The sequence below is a fragment of the Lolium perenne genome, chromosome 4 (assembly GCF_019359855.2).
Source record: "Lolium perenne isolate Kyuss_39 chromosome 4, Kyuss_2.0, whole genome shotgun sequence".
Taxonomy (NCBI): Eukaryota; Viridiplantae; Streptophyta; class Magnoliopsida; order Poales; family Poaceae; genus Lolium; species Lolium perenne.
In genome coordinates this window covers 252,057,496-252,064,995 of record NC_067247.2, presented here as the reverse complement: position 1 = coordinate 252,064,995, position 7,500 = coordinate 252,057,496, and the positions used below count along the sequence as shown (strand labels likewise).

At 51.3% G+C, this 7,500-nt stretch overlaps 1 pseudogene; it reads right to left on the bottom strand.

Moving 5' to 3' along the window:
- Positions 1-17: 17 nt before the first annotated feature.
- On the bottom strand, positions 18-7,500 carry LOC127332266 (F-box/LRR-repeat protein At2g42730-like; annotated as a pseudogene).

Genomic DNA, 7,500 nt, shown 5'->3' with positions numbered 1-7,500 from the left:
GAACCAGCGAGAGGCCATTTCGGTTTTCAACTACCATATGCCAGAAGGTACCAATAGTTGTGTACACAAAAGATCATTACAGATAAACACATTAAAATGCTTGGATCAACATAGAGGAGAACATAAACAGACATCACTTGAAAGGGCGTCAAACAGGTCGACAGCACTTGCACAGTGAGCTATCAAAAGGATCAGCCATCCACATATCATGGATGTGCTTGTTATAGTACAATTCGCACAATCCACTATCACGTTCAAAATAAAATCTAGCATCTCTAGAAGCTCTGCTATCCAGTTGTAGCCGCCTGCCTTCATTAGCCATCCATTTCTTGTTGAAACTAACACAGACGCCAAATTTCATTACCTTGAGCACCTTTGCATTCAAAACAAAGAACTTGGCGAAGTTAACATCTGGTCTCTTGCCTTGATAGGTGTTTAATACTATTACTTTGAGATGGAGTTCAAGGCATTCCATAGGATCAACTGTGTCATATTGCCGCATATTCTCAATATCTTTGAAAGGACATGACTGCAAAACAACAAATTAAATATAGTGGCCACTTAGGTCGCAGTAAAAAGGTAATTTATTGGGCGCAATATAGGAGTAATTTCCTCATGCCTAGCATCTAATCACATCTGCATTACTTGCATGATGTGTTAACTTATTGAATAAAAAAAATGTCCTCAATACTGCTTTCAACTTACAAAAGTGCCTTTTCTCCTAGATGTTGTTTTGACTAGATTTTTCATCAAAATTTGGGTTAAATTACCCAATGAATACTTTGTGGAAGTTAATCACACCAAAAATGTAATAAATATTATTACTGTAAGTCATATACTAGCATACAGACAGATATATGACTGATGAAATTTATAACAGCTTTGAATAGGTTTAACTCCGGTCTAATTTTACACCTGCAGTGATTAACATTTAACAACAAAGGTTACCTGGATGTATAGCTTCTCCATGCAGGGAAAGCATCTAAGGAGTCCAACAATCGAGTCCAGATTGGGACCAATGGATTGTAGAACCAAGATCTTCACTGTGCGCACGGACGCAATCAAGCTGATGGGGATCATTTCCTGGAGAAAACCGACAGACATCAAGAAATTGCAAATAGGAATGCCCAGATGCATGCCTATCACAGAAGGAGAAGGCTTGTTCTACCTTAACAATTATGCTTCCAAGCACAATTCTGGAAATTCCGCTGGACAGGTATCACAATACCATCAATTTCGGCGCCGCGATGACCCTGATTCTTCTCGGGCCACCCTCTGCTCCAAATGGAACCAATCTCTCAAGGCAAGGTGCATCCTCAATGATAAGCTCCTCAAACACAAGATCTGTTTCAGAAATCCTATAAGAAACAGAGACACCAATACTCCGAAGAGTCGGCGAGACGATCCGGACACTGCTGAACCCGTGGAGCTCCTCAAGCTGAAGGCTCTCGAGCATAGTACAGCCAGCCAACAGATGGTGGATGGCTGCCTCCGAGATGGTAACATTCCAGAGCTTGAGGTGCTTCAGCCGAGGGAGAAGAAGCGCAGGGGCAGCATTAATCTCGGGGAAATCACAGCCGCCGATGCTGGCGAAGCGCAGGGTAGGCGCGAAGCGGAGAGCAGACGGGGGCAGCGGGCGCGGTGGCATGATGGTCCCATAGAACTCAAACTCCTCGAGGCCATCAAGCGTGGGGGATCGGAACCAGCTGTCGAACTTGGAGTACAGGTCATGGCGGAGGCAGATGTTGTCAAGAGAGAGGCGGCGAGCGGGGCCAAGGTGTGTGGCAAGGATCTTGGAGACGATGGGGATGAACTTGCGCTCTTGTACGGAAAGTTTGAGGTCTACGGAGAGGTTGAGCGGGGCGGAGCACCAAAGGTGGCGCCACCGTGAGGAGAGAAGGGTTGTCCGCGCGGCGTCCTTGATGGGAAGGAGGGAGATAATGCTGCCAAGGATCTCATCGGGGAGGCGGCTGATGAGTTCAAGATTTACATCATCTCCGCTGCCAGCACCATCCCTGCTCGCTGGAGGTTCTTGCAATTCGGGCTCGTCACACCTCCGCTTCTTGGATTCTGATGCCACTACATTGTCCATGGCCACCGGCACGAAAAAATATCTGCGTAAGAACAAAAGCACATTTACTAAAGAAGAGCACAATAACACAAGTACTTTCCCTACCACACCATGGAACATTTCATCCACGAAGCGTACAATATCACTTTATATGAGTTTGTAATGCAAAGAGTTCAAAGATGTAAACGCATCACAAAAATTAACTCTGATTTAGGAAACTAGGCCGTTCTTTACCTACAAAGCATGTGCAGTGCCAAACGCAAAACAGCTCATTTTGCATATACTGCCATGCAAGAACATTATTCACATGAATAAAATAAAATAAAATAAATGTTGGGTTTCATATCTAACCTACCCCAACTAGCCATGCCAGAACATTATTCACATATAATTTTTTTAAATGACTAAAAAACGAAATATCTCGAGCTAAGCACCTTGCACGCAACGTAAGTACTACTAGTAGCATGCCACACACACACTAGCTACTTATGCAAGGCTCCAAAACTTTTGATACAATTAGTGAAGCTGCTGATTGCAGTGGCTGTAGGAATTTTCTTAGCAACCAAATAATCGGTAGTATCTCTAAATTGATGATGCAAACATGCTATGAGCACATAATGATCTAATTGATGTCATGCACTGATCCAAACATGTGATTCTCTTGGAAATACACAAACTGGTTGGATGTGATAGCAAATTTTTAATGTGTTGCAAAAGCATCATCCCGGAAAGCAGAATATTTTGTATGCGCATCATCTCAGAATCACAATAGCAGGCATATAACACAGATTGATGAAACCATTATATGTTAGGTTATCCATAACAAGCTTTGTAACCCAGTTGTCAGTGTGAGCTACATATTACCAGATGTTGGCCAACGTTTCAGCAAACAAAAAGATTGCATGACACATTAAATGTCTAGTACATGATAAGCAATAATCCCAGTTATTTGCTGACCACTTCGGCAAACCCAAACATAGCTCTTTTACATGCACTTGCAAAGACCAAATAACCCCATATTTTGCCAAAGAAAACCATTACATGACACCATACAAGAAATCTAATAGATTTCACTGCGAATGTACTAGAACATTGAGCATCTCCATCGGCGCGCCCCAAACAGGCGGCCCCGATAGATAATTTGAATTTGAAATCTCAAACACAACCATACAAATTCGAATAAGTCTACGAATATGATGTTGGGTCAACACACGGCCACCAAATACGGATAGATTTTGGAATAAGAAGTTTGGGCCAACAGACGGCCACCAGATCGCCGTTTCCGACGCAAAAAAGGGCTTTGAAGCCAGATGATCGCATGATCACACGAAGGAGGTCACGGGCGGCACAACCTCGACGGCTTCCTCATCGGCGGCCGGTGGCAGCTCCGTCGCTGCAACAGGATCCACGGTCGTCGGGGGAGGCATGAACGTCGACGGTGCCGGGGGAGACATGAACGCGGACGGTGCCGGGGGAGACATGAACGCGGACGGTATCGGGGGAGACATGAACGCGGACGGTGCCAGGGTAGACATGGACGGTGCCGGGGGAGACGCCTACGCAGCTCGCGCCGCCATCACCTCTTGGCCGATGCGCTCGCGGTACATCTCGTGCCACGCCCGCGCCAAGGGCTCCATCTTCTCCATGTCGGCCATCAAGATTTTCGATTCTTGAGACATTTTGGCCAACAATAGCTGTGTCGCTTCGTTGTTGGCCTTCATGGCAGCGGCGTGAGCTTCCATCTTCGCCGCCTCCACCCTCTCTCTCTCCAACTCGATCTTCGCGTCTTGGTTGTCGAGGATGGCCTTCCACACGACGGCGGCTCTATCGGCAGCTTCCTTGTTCTCCAACGAGAACGAGGTGATCATCTTCTCGATGGAGGCGTCCATGGCTACCAATACCGCCAGCGCATTCCTGTCGGCCTTGGCCTTCTTGTTGCCAATGGGGCGCCCGGTGGAGGCGCCGGCTGGATCGATCGGCCCATCTTCCCCGTCCTTCAAGAGAGTGTGGAGGAGGTCGTCCCATTTCTTGCAACCTTGGAGCTTGTTGCAGCAATGCATAAACGGAAAGTCTTTGTCCTCGTGTTGGTTCTTGTACATTTCGAGGACTTTGAGCATCTATTCATATGCAACAAGTTGGATCATCAATTCATATGCAACAACATTGATCACCAATTCATATGCAATAAGTTGGATCATCAATTCATATGCAACAACATTGATCACAAATTCATATGCAAATAAGATAGGTCATGTCGCTGTCCCCGAACTCGGGGGAGTAGCGGGCGCGGCCGTCCATCTGCGACAGCCGCATCTGCGAGATCGACGGCGCGTCCGCGGTGTACCCCGCGTAGTAACCCGGCGACGACGGGGAGCTCGAGATGCTGTTCAGGCCGCCACCCAAGCTCAGGCACGCTTCCGCAGAGGCCACCGCTTTCGCTGCATCGAGGGCGGCGATGCGGCGCCTCCTGCGGTCGGCCGTGACGAAGGCGCGGCGTTCCATCTCCGTCTCCCAGTCCTCCTACGACATGGTCGCCGGCTTCTCCTTCGGCGCGACAATGCACGTCTTCGGCGGCGCCTTCGTCGGCGGCTTCGCTGCCTTCGCGGAGCCCTTCTCTTCGGTGGCATGGCGCGGCGGCGAGGGTTTTTCAGGTTCAAGGCAGGATAGGAGATTGAGCGGCTGGCGGGAGAAATGAGCGGCGGAGGGGACGGAGTTTTGGGGGAGAAGATGTATATTTTGTTGTTGTGTGGCTGACAGGCGGCTCCCACGCCCAAAATTTTCAGCCTCGCGAGGCGCCGGCGCGCCCGATTCGCGCCCTTAGCGAAGGGGCCGGCACGGGGTTGCCGGCGCTTCTATTGGGCTCCAAAAATCGCCGGCGCCGTTTGGGGCGCGCCGGTGCGAGCCCATTTTCGCTCCCAGCCCCCAAAAAGCTATCGGGGGCGCCGGTGGAGATGCTCTTAGTACCTAAATGTTCTTTAGCTGAATAGTCACACGAAATCAGTGACCAACTCTAAAGAATGGAAAAGAACAAATTATTGGGGGGATACATATTCACCATTTTTGGATCCCCTTTCTCCTGTGGAGCATAGCTCCCACCCTACCTCTCCCATTTTTAGTTACTGCCCTGAGGCCTACATACCCTCCCCCTCTACTTGGTGATGAACCTGCTGACTGCTGAGACCGAGGTCTATAAACCACTGTGGATCTCTGTAAGGAAGCGATGGGGGACTAAGAGCATCTCCAACAGGCGCGCTATATCGCGGCGCGCTAAAACTCAGATTCTGCGTGCGGTAAACAGCTAGCGCGCGCTGGGCCGGTTTTTCCCCGCCGGACACGCTAATATGCAGCGCGTGCGCGGGCGGAATAAATGGTCCTCCGCCGGGCGTGGCAAAATACAGCGCGCGCGGGCGCGGAAAATAGTTTTCTAGACTATTTTGCATTCACAAAGATCAAATAATCACACATAATTCATGAAACAAATGATGTACCATAATTTAAATGGACACAAAGTGCAACATACATCACATAGTTCAAGAACGACACACAATTTCTCAAAAAAAAAAAAAAGAACGACACACAAAATGACGTAGTTCAACAATGACACACGACATATGGTTCAAATCGACAAAGTGGAACACACAATTTGCATATCACAAATGCATATCACACTTCCGCATTCTCCAAGTCAACACCTTCTTCTTCTTCCTCATCTTCTTGGGTTGAAGGAGGAATAGTAGCATTCATGGAAGACACGAAGCCTCCCGGTGGTGCTCCCATACTCCCATACACACCACTCACCGAGCCTCCCATAGTCCCTCCAAACACTCCTCCATAGCTTGGTCCTCCCATGCCGGCCATGCCTCCATAGCCTCCCATGCCGGCCATGGGCATGCTTCCCATGCCGGCCATGCCTCCCATGGTGGGCATGGGCATGCTTCCCATGCCGGCCATGCCTCCCATGCCGGTCATGCCTCCCATTTTTGGCAATCGGTGTTGATGCCGGACCAACGGGACCGAAGTGAGCGCATGGTTCGCTCGTGCCCACTTGTGTTGTGTGTGTTCAAGTACTCCGTCATCCTCATCCAATATGTTTCTCTTGTTTGATCGGTACCGGCTGTTGGATCCATTCCAATTGTCAACCACGTCTTGCAAAGCAACTTGTCCTCCGCTACGGTGTAGTTGGCGGACCGACCGGGATGGCGAGGTTCAATCAACCCTTCTCCTTCCTCATCTACATCCTCATTCCTCCTCTCCATCGGCGGCTTCATCATGCAAGAACGAGGATCCAACATTCATTGTCTCCATGAATGCCGCATCATCCACTCTACATTGCAATGAAATTCATTACTATACGGCTAGGTATGCATCTAAACTACAATTCGACGAAAAGTAGTGTTTTTTACCTCTCGGGCATTTCATCATCCACCGTATGTGCGCCCGCGCGGTTGCCGGACGGAGGAGGAGGAGGAGGAGGCGTCTGGTTCGCCGGTTTAGGAGGAGGCTGCGGCCGGCGGGTGGCGGGCGCCTTCGCTTTCTTCGGCGGCGCGACGGAGGCGGCACCGATGTGCGGCCGTTTGGTCGACGGCGCCTTCCCCCTCCTCGGCGCGGGCCGCGCGTTGCGGCGCCTGCGCGGCGAGCTGCGCTGCGTGCGGTGCCCGCGCGGCGGGACGAAGAGCGCGCGCGCAGCAGCCGTTGCATTACCGTCGTCGGCGCCGCCGCTAGGGTTTGGCGGCGGCGCGGCGGAAGTGGTGGCGGCGGCGGAGGGTGGGACGGAGTAGGGAGGGGTCGGTGGGTTGCCAGAGGGGTTGTCCATCGTCGGGATTTCACCGGCGGCGCGCGAAAACGACGGATTGGGCGCTCGGGCGGCGACGCGGAAGAGGAAGTTTCAGCGCGGAGTTTTTTCGCGCTTGGACGAGCGATGCCGCGCGTTGTAGCCGACGCGTTATATATGCCGCTCCGGTTTGTGCAAAACGCCGCGCGCTCTAAAAATTTTACAGCACCGCGCCATTTACCGCGCCTGCTGGAGCGCCTGATTCCCTCCCGCGCGCAGTATACAGGCCTTTTTTTGCAGCGCGGCCGATATAGCGCGCCTGTTGGAGATGCTCTAAAGATACTTCAGCTCTGTCACGGGTAGTTCTTACCAGAATAGCCGACGGCCGGTGCCTCCCCCGCGCGTCGCCGGCGCATGAAGGACGGAAACGGCGCCGCAAATGCGCCTTGCCTCCTTCTCCCTCCTCCCCATCCTCGGTTGCCGGTGCCGGCGGCTCGATCGCTTAACTACCGCACCAGCCTCGAACTATCCGGTGTGACGGAGAGAAATCTCGGCGGTAGAAAAGAGGAGACCGACCTACCGGAGAGAGGGAGGGAGGGAGGGAGGAAGGCGGCGGCGCTGGCTCCGATTTGTGTGGGGACTTGGGAACTGCCGAGAT